Here is a 17,696-nt window from a genome sequence, read left to right on the forward strand (position 1 = left end):
CTGAAATGACATTATCATACAGGCAACACATATCAGGAAATTTTGTGAACGTACAATCAGCCTGATAGGTCAACATTGCTGAATCCCTGCCACTTTTCCTTCTAAGTCCCAGACCAAACATGTAGCTACTCTGTGGGAAAACACTTCTGTGAGTTTCCACTTACGTGGGATTTGTGGCCACATGTTCACTCCAATTTGGGGCTTTCTTTGTGGCAAAAGCCACACTAGTCCCTCCTCCCACACTGCCAATCATCCCTTGTCAGACTCCTGTGTCTGCATGTATCCAAGCAGCACATGGCAATCAAGAGGGGTGGGAGCTTTCCTCAGAGAGTTTACCCTTCTGAGGGTACAAAACATCCTGCTCTTGCCAGTGACAGCTTGATTCGCATGCAGTTTGTTCTCTGTGCCTACTTCTGAGAAGACATGTCAGAAAGCTGCTTTTCCTGCATGTGGACAAAAAGGTGCTGTGCCTCTCTCTTGCTCTGTAAATGAGTTGGAATCTCAAGTGGGGAGGGGATGGGGAAGCCCCCATCCACTCCCTTCAGAGCAGGGGGAGCAAGAAGAGGTTGTGGCACACAGACATGGGGGGAGGCCAACAGTAAATGGAAAAGGGGGCAGGAAAGGTGCTGCCACCTCTTCTCCTCTCTCTGCCCAGCTGCCATCTTATACAAATTTTCCTGGAAGGAAGACCTTTTGAACACAATGGGCCTTACTTCTGAGTAAGCATAGATAGGGCTGGGTTAAATAAATTAAGGTTAATTTCCAAAAATGAGTAGCGTCCAGGGTTCAAAACAGGTTATGGGGCTGGGGGGGATCACTCTGAATGTGTTTCTCTTCCTTGGCTTTCAAAATAGGTTCCGGGGCTGAGCCATGACTTTGGCATTCTGTGGACACAAACCTATGTGTGCCTACACATAAGTAAGTCCTATGTAGTGGTTCTCACACTTTTAGCACTGGAACCCACTTACTAGAAGGAGAATCTGTCAGGACCCACCAGAAGTGATGTCATGACCGGAAGTGACATCATCCAGCAGGAAAACTTTTTACAATCCTAGGCTGCAATCCTACCCAACTCACCCAGGAGTAAGTCCCATTTCCTATCATTGTTCAGAGCATATACATAGCAGACTGTTAAAAGTACAGATCTGTCACATTTCCCCAAATGCAATCACATACCATGGGAGCATCAGGTCTAACCTGAAATGAATGGGGACCCACCTGTAATTGGTTCGCGACCCACCTAGTGGGTTTGAGAAACACTGTGGACCGATTGTGTTCAATGGGGCTTCCTCCTAGGAAAGTGAGGAGGGGGTTGCAGCCTGAAGGTCCAATCCTAGCCAACTTTCCAGCAGGGGTGTAGCTGGAATGCAGCCCAGAGGCAAGGGAACAAATGCTCCCATAATTTGAGGAGGCCTCTGTGGCTGCCTGCCCACCACAGGATGCAGCGCATGCCCCTCTGGCAGGGCGACTGGACAGGACCTGACAGGCTCCCGGCTGAGGCCCTCCGGCTGTTGGGTTGGAAGCAAGTCCAGTAGGCGCCCTCCTCTTCCTCCTCGGCAAGTGCGCCTTCTGAAAGGATGGGAGGAAACTTGCCTCTGCCCAGAAGAAGAGGAAGCTTCTCCTGGCAGGACTTTCCTCTCGCCCAGGAGGACGCGCAGCGCTTCTGGAGCCCCTGCCTTGGCTCGCCCCCAGCAGCTTTGGGGAAGGGAAAGCAGCAGCAGCAGAGGAGCCGGTCCTGCCTCCTGCGCGCAGGAACAAGGTCACATTTGGGCAGCAGCAGCAGCAGGAGAGAGAACGCGGATCCTCCCTCCCTCCCCCCGCAAACCAAGCCAAGCCACTTACCCCAGGCAGCCCCTCTGCAGCATGCAGGCGCGCAGGGCAGCCAGGCGGGGTAGGAGCTGGCCCCGGCCCCGGGGTGGGCGCTCTCCAGCCAGCAGCAGCGGGGCAGAGAAAGGGCTGCGAGCCCCGCAGCACAATGGAATGCGCCGCTCGCGCCCTGCAGGACCACACAGCTGCTGGCGCGGCCTCGGTCCCGCCCTCTCCGCCGGTGCGTCCCAGGGGCTCTCCGCTGGGCTGCGCGCGGGACGCGCCGGAGGGGATGCCTCGCCTCGCCTCGCCCGCTGCAACCATCTGTTGCAAGGCGCCTCCTGGCCTCGGGGGGCTGCTGCGAAGCCTCCGCGCTCTTCTCTCCCCCCATCAGCGCGGAGCAGGGGGGAGGTTTAGCCGCCCCACTGGAAGCCCGCCTGCCCTCCCCTCCAGCCCTCGCTGCCTTCCAACTTTTCCAGCCACCTGCTAGTCCTTCTCGCCCAACATGCTGCCGCCGCCGGGTGCCTGTAGTCTGAGCTCTAAGGCTGCACACTTACCTGGGAGTAAGCCCCATCGACTGTAATGGGACCTGCTTCTGAGTAGACATGCCTAGGATTGGGCTCGCAGGCCGGCAGGCGCCCTAACAGAGCACACGAGTGGAGGTGGGTCTGAGCAGTGGCGTAGCTAGCGGGGGAGCATAAGAATATAAGAACAGCCCCACAGGATCAGACCATAGGCCTATCTAGTCCAGCTTCCTGTATCTCACAGCTGCCCACCAAATGCCCCAGGGAGCACACCAGGTAACAAGAGACCTCATCCTGGTGCCCTCCCTTGCATCTGACCTAGCCCATTTCCAAAATCAGGAGGTTGCACATACACATCATGGCTTGTCACCTGTAATGGATTTTTCCTCCAGAAACTTGTCCAATCCCCTTTTAAAGGCATCCAGGCCAGATGTCATCACCACATGCTGTGGCAAGGAGTTCCACAGACCAATCGCAAGCTGAGTAAAGAAATATTTTATTTTGTCTGTCCTAACTCTCCCAACACTCAATTTTAGTGAATGTCCCCTGGTTCTGGTGTTATGTGAGAGTGTAAAGAGCATCTCTCTGTCAATCCCCTGCATAATTTTGTATGTCTCAATCATGTCCCCCCTCAGGCGTCTCTTTTCTAGGCTGAAGAGGCCCAAACATCATAGCCTTTCCTCATAAGGAAGGTGCCCCAGCCCAGTAATCATCTTAGTCACTCTCTTTTGCACCTTTTCCATTTACACTACGTCTTTTTTGAGATGTGGCGACCAGAACTGGACGCAATACTCCAGGTGTGGCCTTACCATAGATTTGTACAATGGCATTATAATATTAGCCATTTTGTTCTGTTAGCAAAGTGTTAAGTTTTGCAGGGAGCCTCACCGCAGTGTGCAAGAGGCCCCCTCTCCATCCCCTTTGGAGCCATTCCAGGTGTGGGGAGCAAAATGGAGGCTCCCTGCAAAACTTCATGCTTTGCACCCTCTAGCTAGGTTCGATTTATATAGGAAAAACACGGGAGGTCAAAACTCCCCTTCATATTGCCCAGGTTCCATTCTGCCATGCTCACCTACTCTGGGACTGCTTTCAAAGCCGTGGCCTGTTAATGAGGAATCTTTTTTGGCCCTTGGGCCGTTTACATGATTGAGGAACATGTAGATTATGTTTGTACAGCAGTTTATTTTTATTTTTAAAGAATTGTACCCTGCATTATGTTGTTAAAAGGAGTAACTTGAAGCACCTGACTGGCAGGGTTCTCAAGTGGCCAAAATTAGCACATGGACACTAAGGGCCCAATCCTATCCAATTTTCCAGTGCTGGTGCAGTTGTGCCAGTGGGGTTTGCACTGTACTGTATCCTGTGATGGAGGGGCAGTAACTGGGGCCTTCTTACGGTATGGGAACATTTATTCCCTTACCATGGGCCCTAAGTTGACTCTGCTGATGTTTGCAGGAGACTGCTATGTTGTGGAATGCTAGCATAGTCAAGGGCCAAGATCTCTCCTTAGGAAATACTAATGTTTTTTGTTTATAGGGAATATAAATTTTTTTGTGTGTTCATCATGCTATATTATACTAAACAAATTTACAGTCATAATTAAAATTTACCTCAAAATTAAAGTTACATAGATACTTAAAAGGTACAAGATCTTTCCTGAGGGGTGCAGCAGGTACACATCAACAGTTTTATGCCTTCCCGTTTTTACCTTGTAAGGTATAAAATGGTTACATGTTCATTTTATGTATCTGTTTCTGCATCAGTTCCATTTATCAGCCAAGGCTTAATTCATGTTTTAAATCTGATACAGTACCTACATTTGTTTTTCACCATGTATATGTCTCACACTGTGGGAAGCTGTTTTCCCCTTCTTCCTAACATGTGTTTCTGTGAGCATTGAAGGGGAAGAAAATCATGTAGCACAGAGCCAGCCTTAGGAGCTGCAGGGCCCAACTGGAAACCTTTTTGTAGGGTCCCAGGTTCATAGCCAAGGTCTGCAGAATCTTAGAGATATAAATAACATTATAGACCTTATGTCTCTATGGTAGAACAGAAAGCAATCAAAATGTGTGCCTAAAGTTCATGTGAGTTTATGAACCAAATGGATCTAAGCACATTTTAATGTAAAATTGCATATAAGACTAGATTACCCTAGCACAGGGGTCCCTTAGGTGCAGGTTCCAGCTGGGAGCAATAGGTCCGACTGGCTGAAAGCCAGCCCTGATGCAGCATCTCCCATTTCCACTGCTGCGGTCCTTACTCCGACACTCTTGCAATATCTCAGTATGCTTTTCTCAGCTCTTATCCAAAATGTCACTGCCAAAACAATTCACCTCTCATCACTTGGAGCTCTCAAGGCACCATTTCAAATCTCTACACTGAACTCTCTTCAACAGTGCATTCTCTTTATCCCTGCTTTCAGTGTTTTCTAAGACTTTACTTCACCCACTGTTTATTTGCCTGCATCTCCTGACCTAATACTGCCATCAAGTTCTTCCTCCTAAAACGATTTCCTGTTTCCCTTGCTGCCCCCATGGTTCAAATTTCCTTCTAGAAAACTCACATGATTTCACCTTTCTCTTGCTTCTTCAAAATCATAACATGAGACAAGTCCTGGTGCATCAGACCAGAGGTCCAATTGGTTTAGCATTGATCCTGACAGTGGTCTGGCAGATGCTTTCAAGACATTCAGAAGCAGGGCATGGAGGGCATATATGATGCAGCTATGCTTGACATTCTGTTTCAAAGCCATCTAAGGGTCATACTAGATGTGACCCTAAACTTGTCATTGAATTCTGTGTTTCCTCCTTTTATTACATATTGTAGGAGGGTGGACATGGAATGGCCTGAAAGCGTGGCGGGGGGGGGGGCCCCTTAGGACTTTGCTCTTGCCACTGTTCTGGTCCCAATCACAGACCTCCTCCATTCTATTTTTAATGGAAAAGAAGTTTCAATAAATGCAATTGAAGCCTTTTTAACCATAAAAACCAGCATATGTAGGGGCTTCAACTTTCAACTAGAACTGCAAGGTACTAAAGTACTACACCCCCCCCCCCAGCCATGGTTTGGAGTCATCTAATTGCCCCTTGAGTGCACTGTTTAGTAAAGGGGAAAAACCCATGATGCTCCAATTACACATTTGAGGTCACAAATAGTTTGACCCTATCCTCAAAATCCAACTCTCATGTTGGCTGTCCCTATATGTAGCTATTATAACTGGCTGGAAGGCGCTTGCATTCTTTTCAGGGACAGCCTATAATGTCCTGGTGGTGTTCTATTTCCCCCCCCCCTTCCTTCTCCCACTCCCTGGATTCAGAAAATAGGAGGGAACAAAGCAGAAGAGGGAGGGTGGAGGAGAGGAGAGTGGTGGGTAGAGAGCATCAGTGGTGGGTAGAGAGCATCACTCTTCCCTTTTGAATACAGGGAGCAGGAGGAGGCAGGTAGGCAGAGGATAGGGCAGACCACATGTTCAATAAAAAGAAAGTGTGTTCTCCTGGGCCATGAGACTCCCAAAGGAGGTATATTAGCTGGATGAAATGCTTCCTTAGGACATTTCGGGTGCAATCCTAACCGGCAGTTATGCCGGTATAGGTGGCCCTGGAGGGTTGCATTACACGTTTGTGCCTTCTTAGGCGGCAGCGGCGTCGGCACATTCAGATGCGGACAGAGGCAGAAGCCTCCGCCATGGCTCCTGTGCTGTCACTTGTGTCGGTGCAAGCACGCTGACATAAGCAGCAAAGGTAAGCGTGGGGGCGTGGGGAGGGGGTGGGAGGGGGCATTACTGGGTGGAGGGAGGGCTGGGGGAGGGAGGGCCTGGGGCGGGCACGCGGGGAGCTGGGGGCGGGCTGCTGCTTGCTGCAATCCCGCGTTGGATGCAGCACAAGCCTCCTGGCTTGCCTGCTCCAGCGCCGGTTAAGATTGCGCTCTTCATGAGATTTTGCCCCTCCTAACTTGACTCAATTTTCCATATCAAATCCTAAAATGAAGGGAAGTAATATTTTAAGTGAAAGGGGAGATTATGGAAAGAATAATATTTCAGTTGTTTAGAGAGACATAACATGGGCTAATAATCTATTCCCAGGCATTAATCACAGCTAATTATACTAATTACCATATTATCTCTCAATTCATTCTAGGCAGTAAATTCTTGACACTTAATTTAGTTAATGGTGACTAACCCATCACACAGACATTGTGTGCTTTAAAAGAGACTGTTTAGTATAAATACCTTTACAAATTCAGAATTTTGAGAGATGGTTTTGAAGTGTTTGGGAATGAATTTGAGAATTTTACTAATCAACCAAGAAATACATTTGCATTCTGTGAAAGTTGTACACAGTTTGGAAGATAAAGCACAGTCTAGCAAGCGGAACAGCTCTAAACTGCAGTACCTGTACAGTCATTTATATCTAAGAAAATCTGATGCCTTAACAAAAAGTTCAGCACACCACTTATATTAACTTTTAATGGAGAACAGAGATTACATTCTTCAAGGACGACTTATTAAAGTAACTAATTTTTCTATTCTATTTCCATATTAGAGTACAAGACACTTCAGTTCAATACAGGTGGAAAGAAAAACCTTTCTATATTAATATGGTCAATAACAGTAATTTGGGTTTTAATGCGACAAAAGCAAAACATTTTGTGGGTTTCGTAGAAACCATTATATTGCATTATTTCTGCACTGGTGGCTCATAAATAATGTTTAAAATAGGCTGTTCATGACTTTTTGTAGCTTTCTGAAGAGTTAATTATATCCATCAGGCATGCTAATCCAGTTCTTTCTAAAGGTCACAATGTCACAGAAGGTTCCATTTTCCTTAAATCAATTGATCACATTGTATTGTGGTTGCCAATTTCCTTTTCCCCAGAAACCTACAATGTTATTAAATGAAATTAGAAACTTTGTGACTCTCACAAACTTTGAGACACCTCAAACTCCAACATCAAATACCAGCTTGAATTGTGTAGCAATCTATTCTAAGAAATGGAATGAAAGCTCAACAACAAATTTAAGTCTCAAATATCACAATAATAAAAGAACTTGTCCAAAGGAACCAATTGCTATTTTCAGGTGGGCTCTTAATTCATTTGCTGAATTTTTATCCCACCTTTCTTTCAAGGAACGTGCAACAACACAATGTGGTAGGTTAATGGACTGCAATTGGTTCAAGATCATGGGCAGCCCAATCCTGAGCTGCCCAGCGCTCAGAGGAGTAGCTGTGCCAAAATGGTGGCTGCTGCATCCTAAGGGTTTCAGGCAGCCTCTGCTGGCTCCTCAGGGGAAGGCCCAAGCCCTGCAATGGGGCTACTCAAGTCTACACTGGCTATTTAGCTGGCGCAGAGTTGAGCAACCCTGTGTCGGGCCAGGAGGCCCAATGTGAGATTCTGGATCTGGTCCCACTCCCCCACTCCCTGCCCCGCCCCGCCTTCCCCACCCCACTCACCTCTCACTTCTCCACTACCCATAGCTCACCCCTTGCTTCCGGCAGCATGTGGTGGGCCTCCAGCTGGCACTAGCTCAGCACAGACTGGAGCTGAGCAGGCACCAGTGCTGACCTGGCACTGAGTCTCGCAGGCGCGCCAGCAGATGGCCAGCGCCTGGTCTTCAGGATTGGGCCCTGAGTAAACCTCATGGCGGAAAGGAATATTTGAACCCAGGACTCCCCAGTCCTAGTCCAGCACTAACCAACTGACTCTTTTGAGGCTCACACTGGTTACCTGTTAAATACAGATTTATGAGTCAAACCTGTAAAATAATGGTTGGTGAGGTACCACATGTATTGTTTACACATTCTCTTGCAGTGACTTTTTTTTTTAGCTAACATAGTTGCAAAACAGAATACTTTTATGAAAAGTACAACTGATAGTAGACCCCGTGATTACTCATACATTGAAACTTATTCTCAAATAATTGTGCATAAGGTTACTGTCCAAAAAATATTTTTTACATGGAAACTAGAATTATACTTTTCAACACCTGTCCTAAGAACACAACAAGAAACCTCCTGGATCAGACAAAGGTCCAGCTCATCACGCATCCTGTTTCCCACAGTTAAGCAGCTGGCCAGATGCTTCCAGGAACCCACAAGCACGATATCAAGGCAATAGACCCCCCCCCTCGCTCTTGTCCTCTGCACCCCAGCAACTGATATTCAGTGACATATAGAACCTGATTCTGAAGATTCTGTTTGTCTACATGGCTATCATTTAGGTATCATGGTTAATGGCCACTGGTAGTCTCCTCCTCCATGAATTTGTGATCATTAAGACATTTTGTAGCAGTGAATTCTATAAATTAAGTACATGTTGTGTGAAGATGTACTTTCTTCTGACTGCCCTAAATCAACAGTCAACCAATTTACTGAGAAAAAAAAACACGTTTTCTCCTATCATTGTGGTGACCCTTTTTCTGGAGAATGTGTCTTTCCTTTGTCTATGGGAGAAATGTACTAAATAATTGTTACAGGTTTTAAGTAATGCACACTTAAAACATTTCCTTGATCTATGAACACAAGAAAAAAAAATCAATCCCTTTGAGTCAAAAACTCAGTAGATAAGACTAGGTCCTAAATATTAATGTATCAGTGTAATGCTGAAAATATTTGTAGGAATCTGTGTGTTTTATTACTTGTAATAAAGTTTATCACCTAGTCTTAAATCCTTACTAATAATATGGGCATGAATTCTGGATAGATAGGAAGCTTTTACTGTAGTGACAGTTCTTGGAAATGTTCTGCATTCATACCTACTTTGCTAATGTCTCTGTTGCATGAACAACTAGATGCATGCCATCTAGGCCAGTACTGTATTTTTTAAAAATGGGAGAACAAACAGGAGGACCTTCAATGAATCCACAGTCCGTCCTCCCCATCCTCTGATTCTTCCCAACAGGGAGGTCCATATTATGGCCTCCCTGGAACCTTCTAAAAACAGTAGTTAAGGGGGCCAAAACAAAAGGTAAAGTGGCCAGAGGTACAGTGCCCCCTGGTAATTCTAGCTCTAGTTCTTCTTGTGAACAGATTGCAGTGCGAAATATCCTGTCATAATCAAGCATTCCCCAACATGTTATATCTTGAACCTTTAAAATTGTTAAAGTTCCACTCTTGAGCTAACACAAATAAGACACATGGAGTCCCCATTCTGGATTGTGACTATGGTGGATTTAGGGTAGAAATCTCCCTACTCCCCACCTCTGTCCTAATCTGTAAAGGGGCCCCTGCATGTTCTAGTTACAAAAAAAGCATGCACGCTTGCGTCAGTGATATGATTAAAGTCACATTGGTTTTACCCAAGAACATGCATGTAGTAGAACAAGGGTGGCCAAACCATGGCTCATGAGCTACATGCGGCTCTTTGACATACGACTTGCAAGAATATGTTGGCTGACCTCCTTTTTGCATCAAGGTAAATAAATTTTCAAGCTTTATGATTATTTACTGGATATAAACTCAGAGTCTACTGGATTAAAATGCAATGTTCATGGTGAGTGTATTAAATGCTTCTTAAATACTGCAGCTCCCAAACATCTCTCTTGTGGCTCTCAACCATCTGAAGCTTATCGTATGTCTCTTACATTAAGCAAGTTTGGCCACCCCTGTACTAGACTGTCAACAGTGAGGATTCTAAAGCACTTTCCAGACACTCTAAGCATTGCTGGATTTTTTTTAAGCTGCTGCACAGCCTTATTCTTCAGGACAGAAGTTGTGTTATTTACTGGGAAATTGCTGACTGGCTGCCGAGAAAAGGAGGAAAAACTCCGTCTGACATTTCAGCCAAGGAAAAGAGAAAGCAAAGTAAAGTCCCTCAATAGAACAGCACTACAGGCTCCTCCCAAGAACAAATTACAGCACAAATTACCCTCCTAAGATCTGAAGAAAACTTGCTCACATTCCTCTATCTCTATTGCCTTAAAATTTCACTGGAGCTATAAAGCAGCCACCAGGCCTGGCCCATTCATGACACTGACTGAGGTTTTTGCCTCAGGCAGGTAAACAGTGGGAGGCACACCACATCTCTCTGCCCACTCACCTCCATTTCTTTGTCTCTTTCCACTCCTTGGATTGGGAAAAAAAGGAGGGATGGAACAGAAGAGGAAGTATGGAGGAGAGGAGCAGGGGCAACTAAACAGAATCCCGTGTGTGATGCTAGATCAGTTGCCACTGCCACAAAGAACTCCAAATACTTCATTCCTTCCTGAACAATGTTTTTGCTGGGAACTCCCAGGAAGCACTGCAGTGTTTAAAGGCCACAAGGAAGGAGGCAGGTAGGTGGCTACTTTCCCAACTGTTACAGCACTTAGTTCTCCTGCATTTCCTTTAAGTTTAAAGGGACCATGCAAGAAAAGGAGCAAGGTGAACGGTTAGGGAAGTGGATCGATGCAGCTTGTTCTGCAGTGGACTGGAGAATGGATTGGCAGACTCAGAGTAAAGTGCACTCTGAATATGCTGCTTCCCCTGCCATCTGGCACCAATATGAACCACTTCATTTGCTTCATGGCTGGGCCAGCCTTGGAGAGGAGAGTAATGAGCTAAAATGTCCCTCCCATTCTCTAGCCCAGTGATTTTCAACCTTTTTCATCTCACAGCACACTGACAAGGTACTAAAATTGTCAAGGCACACCATCAGTTTTTTTACAATTGGCAAGGCACACCAGGCTGTTGATGGGGAGCTCACATCCCCATTGGCCCTATTAACAAATGACCCTCCCCCAAACTTTCACGGCACACCTGCAGACCATTCAAGGCACACCAGTGTGCCATGGCACAGTGGTTGAAAATGGCTGCTCTAGCCCACCACTCTCCATTCTTCCACACTTCCTCTTCTGCTCTGTCCCCCCACCCCCCATTACTTGCTCAATTCAGGGCATGAAAGGAGCAAAGATTGGAGCATCACCAGTGGAGCATGTACAGTTTAGGCCTACTAGCATGTAAAGCCTGAACCAAAGTACCCCAGTAACAGAGAAGTGGCTTGCAGTTCCTAGCTGCAAGGAATTTACAGCTCCATGGAAGGTGATAATGTAGCACCTAAGCAGACCGAGAGGCGCCCATGAATCTCCAGTGGGACGGGGAAGAACTAAGAGGACTAGCATCCAGTCCCACTTCGAGAAGATTCTGTCCCCAAGAGTTCTGATTGGTCAGTTTAAATGAGTACAGAGTCACCCCATCCTGTTAGCATGAAAAGTATAAGAAAAGTATAAGGGGTGTGGGAGAGTCTTTGTCTTTTTGGTGGGCAAGGTTGTGGGTGCAACATCCTGCAGGAAGAGCCTGCCCCACCAGGGCCATGTGGCCTCATTGGTAACTGGGAGCTGAAGATCTACAAAAGAAAGCTGACCAGGTGAGAGATAGGGAATAACAGAGATAGCCAGTTAGCTTTGTTATTTTAATGCTGATATGTTTCCTATAAGTTTTATGCCTCTAGCATTTGCTGCCTTTTGTAACTTATGTAACCCTATGCATTTAATAAAGTAAAAATCCTTTTACTAAGTTGTTTCATTGTCTGTTGGGGACAAAGGTTCAGAATCCTGCCTAGCCATTCAGCAAGCTACCAAATACTCATTGAGGACTAGTAACTTGAGGACTGAGGCTTTAATTAAAGAAAGTGCTCAGTGTCTGCAAGGGATAGAATTAAACCTAGAGGGTCTCAGTGTCCCTGGACTGACACTGGCACATACAGGGTGGTGGCAGTACTACCGAACAGGGGTCAGCTCTAGGGTTCAAGAACCAAGAACTCTGAGCACCCCAAAACCCTGGGAGTTTATGACAACCAGGTAAAGTGAGGGGCAGCAACTACATGATGTGCAACTTCAGATGCCCAACACCTAATGCTGTTTCTAACAACCATAGATCATTGTTTTGTGTGTATACAGGGATGGGTGGGTGGTTACAACATTGCAACATTTCTTAATTGTCATTATTATGGAAAGGCACCAGGAAAAATTCACCAGAATTTGTGTAACTATGTCATTCTGAGTATGAAAAAAGATCAAATAAATCCGTTTAAAAATAATACAAGACACATTGCAGAGTCCACAGTGGTAACTGAAATACTGAATCATCATACCATGCACTCGCTATTATTTTACAGTGTTTATTGCAAACACATGGAGATTATAGTTTCATTTATTTTGTCTTGTGCTATTTGAAAACTAAATGTCAAACCCCCCCCCCCACAAATATTCCCATTGCGCCAAAAGAAACCATGTTCCAATACTTTTCCTAACTTGTAAACCTGCTTCTACTGCTATCTTGCTGTAAAATACAGGCTGCTAGAAAAGCAATGCTACGGGTGCTTCTACACATGTTTATTCCTCTCTAATGCATATATGGTGCACAAGAGAGCTCTAGTGCACACATGAAGTTCCACATAGGGTATTGCCAAATCTATAGTCAGACCATATGCATGTCTACTCAGAAGTAAGTACCATTGTGTTCAATGAGATTTACTCCCAAGCAAGTGTGCATAGAATTTAGTCCTAGTCTCTCGAATGTCAACTGTATCTTCATGTGTGGAATCATGGAGCCCTATATTGACATTATTCTTTACTTGTTGATTCCTGTACCAAGAGAGACAACATCTAAGAAAGTTGTAAAAGGAACTTACTGGGGATTAAGCAGTAGGGAATGAACGATGACCTGGCACAGTGTAGGGTAACCTATTTGGTCCATTGGGCCACCATCTTTCACACTAATGAGCCAAACAGATTTATGAATTTGGTGATCAATATCCTGCCTTCTGCACCAAAAGAGACTGCCAGTTCTCTCCCTCATTACTCTGCTCATGGAATGGGTGCTGCCCACCTGGTCACTGCCCTCCCTTTGGCCCCTTTCATCCAGTGGAGGTTCCCACTCTCCCCAAGAGCAAAGCTGCAGCCATAAAGTTCCCAATTTAGCTAACTTAAAGAAAAACAACCAAGTTCATTGCTACCAGCCTTGTTTGAAAATCTTTGGACTGATTGTGGAGATGAGGAAAGATCCCCCAGAAAACAGATTATTAATCCACAAAATTAACCCCAAAATGAAAGTTACAGGTAGTCTAAAAATTTAATGAGAAAACTGGCTCTTAGAGAAAAAGGAAAGCCAGTTAAGGCAAAAGCCAGACATAGCTAGGTCATTTGACACCCAGGGCCCATAAATTTTGGTCACCCCATATGACTTACTTACTTACTTAATAATTATTAATTTATTATTATTTATATTGTTTAATTAATTAATTCCCTTTTTATACCACCCTTCCTCTAAGCAGCTCAGGGTGTGTACATGGTTCCTCCCCTTATTTTGTCCTCCCAACAACCCTGTGAGGTAGGTGAGATAGAGATAGTAACAGTCATGACATGGAATGAATAATAATAATGGCCAGAAAAATAAATGCAGTAAATATTGCCCCACAAGCAATGGATGAAATTCTGCATCGAATGGTATATAACATGATGGTATTGTATTGGCAACCTTCAGTCTCGAAAGACTATGGTATCGCGCTCTGAAAGGTGGTTCTGGCACAGCGTCTAGTGTGGCTGAAAAGGCCAATCCGGGAGTGACAATCCCTTCCACACCGGGAGCAAGTGCAGTCTGTCCCTGGTCTGTCTCCCTGGCTATGGGCCTTCCTTCTTTGCCTCTTAGCCTCAGACTGTTGGCAAAGTGTCTCTTCAAACTGGGAAAGGCCATGCTGCACAACCTGCCTCCAAGCGGGCCGCTCAGAGGCCAGGGTTTCCCACTTGTTGAGGTCCATCCCTAAGGCCTTCAGATCCCTCTTGCAGATGTCCTTGTATCGCAGCTGTGGTCTACCTGTAGGGCGCTTTCCTTGCACGAGTTCTCCATAGAGGAGATCCTTTGGGATCCGGCCATCATCCATTCTCACGACATGACCAAGCCAACGCAGGCGTCTCTGTTTCAGCAGTGAATACATGCTAGGGATTCCAGCACGTTCCAGGACTGTGTTGTTTGGAACTTTGTCCTGCCAGGTGATGCCGAGGATGCGTCGGAGGCAGCGCATGTGGAAAGCGCTCAGTTTCCTCTCCTGTTGTGAGCGAGGAGTCCATGACTCGCTGCAGTACAGAAGTGTACTCAGGACGTAAGCTCTGTAGACCTGGATCTTGGTATGTTCCGTCAGCTTCTTGTTGGACCAGACTCTCTTTGTGAGTCTGGAAAACGTGGTAGCTGCTTTACCGATGCGCTTGTTTAGCTCGGTATCGAGAGAATGAGTGTCGGAGATCGTTGAGCCAAGGTACACAAAGTCATGGACAACCTCCAGTTCATGCTCAGAGATAGTAATGCAGGGAGGTGAGTCCACATCCTGAACCATGACCTGTGTTTTCTTCAGGCTGATTGTCAGTCCAAAATCTTGGCAGGCCTTGCTAAAACGATCCATGAGCTGCTGGAGATCTTTGGCAGAGTGGGTAGTGACAGCTGCATCGTCGGCAAAGAGGAAGTCACGCAGACATTTCAGCTGGACTTTGGATTTTGCTCTCAGTCTGGAGAGGTTGAAGAGCTTTCCGTCTGATCTGGTCCGGAGATAGATGCCTTCTGTTGCAGTTCCAAAGGCCTGCTTCAGCAGGACAGCGAAGAAAATCCCAAACAAGGTTGGTGCAAGAACACAGCCCTGCTTCACTCCGCTTCGGATGTCAAAAGGGTCTGATGTGGAGCCATCGAAGACAACAGTGCCCTTCATGTCCTTGTGGAAAGATCTCCGAAAAGCCACAATTTCCAGAATTTTGGTCACTAGGGTGATACCCCCCCCCCCGGATGTCTCATTGGCCTGTTTTGAGTTAAGGCAGTGGTTCTCATACTTTTAACACTGGGACCCACTTTTTAGAATGACAATCTGTCCAGGACCCACCGGACGTGATGTCATGGCTGGAAGTGACATCATCAAGCAAAATAAAATAATTATAAATAATTAAATTAAAGGAAAACAGATAATAAGGGGAAGTGAGATTTTCAGCCCTCCCCAGTGCCCACCTTACCAGCTCAAGCCTCTGGTTTATTCTTTGGGGGGGGGCTGCCTTCTGGAGCATTTGTTGAGCTCCACTTTCATTAGATGGGGACCATGCAGCTAGCCTTGCCTGGGAGGGGCCAAGGCACATTTGCTTACTTGTGAGTAAACGCGACCCTGTGGCTTACTTTCGCTTTCCATAGGGCTCAATACATTTGTCTGCTTGGAGGGAGGGAATTCCTTCTTGGGTGTTTTCGGGGGGCTGCTTTCATTGGATAGGAACCATTCTGGTGTCATTGGATTCATCTCAGCCTGTCCTTTCCGACAAACTAAGGCAGGTTCACCTACTTGCGTGTAAACGTGTGATATGACTCAGTTTCATTTTCCATAGGGTTCAATGCATTTTTGGGTTTCTGGTTTTTCAGTCATAACTTTTGATGGAAAGGAGATACATTGATCTGGTTTCTTGCATTGCATTCCGCTGGAAATTCTGCATCCAACGGTATATAGCATGATGGGGTTACTCCTAATCTTTGCGATGTTAGTAATGTTGGGGCATTTGTGGTATTACACCCCTCCAAGGGTGGTACCCGGGGAGGACCGCCCCCGCTAGCTATGCTACTGGCAAAAGCAAACATCTAAGAATAAAATAAGTCAGTAAGGGATTTGTGAAGCAGAAAATAGAAGTGTGTCCCTAGTCTCATATGCCTTTCAGTGGTTCTCAAACTGCATTGGGACCCACTGGTGGGTCACAACCTGCTTTTTGGTGGGTCACCAAAGGGTGATGGAAAGATCAGATAACTAATTGTCTCAAGCCCTGAAACTACTGAAAAATCAGATACTGTAGTTACCTATTACCCTGCAAAGAGCTCAGCTCCTGCAGTTTGCAAGCATCTGTAAATATAGAGAGAGAAAGTTTGAGGATCTTTTTTTTCTAGTCATTATTACTTATAAACAAGTAAATAAATAATTTCTAGATCTCCTTTTTTTGTAAATCTGGTAAACCTAGGAGGGTCCCAATAGACTAAAGTGTCATTTTAAAAAGTGGGTCCTGGTGCTAAAACATTTGGGAACCAATGTCTTAAGTTTGGGCTTTAGTAAAGCCTGAAGAGCAGAATCTGATATTCCATCTCATAGTTGTGATTCTCAAACATAACTGTAGCAGCCGTAGAATTAACTTCAATGGGAATCTAGCTTTTATCACAAAAAGCTTTTATCAGGTTCAACCTTTTTATACAGATTTTTTATACATGGATTTTACTCAACACAAATGTCCACTGCAAATGAGAAGGAATGTGCTGATCCCTGGGGAAGGGGAAAATGCATCCCTTTAAAATCACAGTTTAAAAAACTGCTTTTCTTACTGTTGTAGAGAGACAGTTATGCAAGTGATTACAAGTATAACCTAATTATCCATGGATTTTTCACCCAAAGGAAAACAGTCGTTTAACAATAGCCATTAATGTGAGAGAGGGCAGCTTCACTCCAAAGCAAGTAATCGCTCCCTTCCTCCTGAGCATGTGAAACAAAGATAATCACTTTGCTCTGGGTGAAGGGAGAGGTTGCTGGCTCTTTAGAGGTTGCTGGTTGTTTAGAAAGTGAAGGCTTTCTAAACATCTGGAGAGAGACTGATAGATGGATTGTCTGCCTAATGACTCTGTTTTACATCACAAAGGTCAGCAAGGCTGTTTTTAAATCACCTAGCAAAGGGACTGGTTTTTCAAATGGATTTGCTTTAATGGATTTTTGCCATCCACATGAGTTCTGGGAACAGAACCCTTGGGAATGTGCCCTGTGGGAGAAATCAAACCAGACCAATCCTTGAAGCAAATGCACAGATAGGGGCACGAATTTCTCTCCTTTCATGCCAAATATCCACACGTGATGGTTCAGAACCCAAGGTGCAGCTCTGAAATAAATGGTCATTCATTGCATTGCTAGTACTGAGAAAAGTACTTCCATTTTTTTTTTCCAATAATTTGAATTTGTTTTGCAGCAACCCTGAATATCAGTTAACATTTGTGTAAAAATTAGTTCAGGACTGAAATAGCTCTCTTTAAAAAAAAAAATGCTTAAGAGCAACTGTGAGAGGGGCAGGTAGACAAACATGACTGTAATGTTGACTGGAACAGTGGCACTGAGGTGAGGAGTATTTTCCTTTTGTCCCTGTGCTATTCTTTTGGATTTGTTACCCTCTCCTGAAATGGCTAGAAGCCCCTGCACTGGAAATATACAAATACATGTGAGCACACCTGTATTTTCTCACCGTAAAGCTCATAATAGCTTGGCCAGCCTTAGAAGCTGTGGGAGCCCAAATGGAGATAATTTTTGCAGGGACCCAAGTTCACAGCCAAAGTCTGTAGAATATTAGAGATATAAATAACATTTATTGTAGACTTGTATCTCTATAGTAGAATGGAAAGCAATAATAAT

General features: G+C 45.3%; 1 protein-coding gene across 2 annotated transcripts in view; it reads right to left on the reverse strand.

Moving 5' to 3' along the window:
• Positions 1-2,049, reverse strand: part of SULF2 (sulfatase 2) — a 333,591-nt gene extending 331,542 nt beyond the window's left edge. For both annotated transcript variants that reach the window (XM_066622862.1, XM_066622861.1), the window contains exon 1: positions 1,843-2,049. The gene's annotated coding sequence lies outside the window, so the exon portion shown is untranslated. The remainder of the gene's footprint in view (positions 1-1,842) is intronic.
• Positions 2,050-17,696: the final 15,647 nt, after the last annotated feature.

This window comes from Tiliqua scincoides, chromosome 4, assembly GCF_035046505.1.
Source record: "Tiliqua scincoides isolate rTilSci1 chromosome 4, rTilSci1.hap2, whole genome shotgun sequence".
NCBI classification, from domain to species: domain Eukaryota; kingdom Metazoa; phylum Chordata; class Lepidosauria; order Squamata; family Scincidae; genus Tiliqua; species Tiliqua scincoides.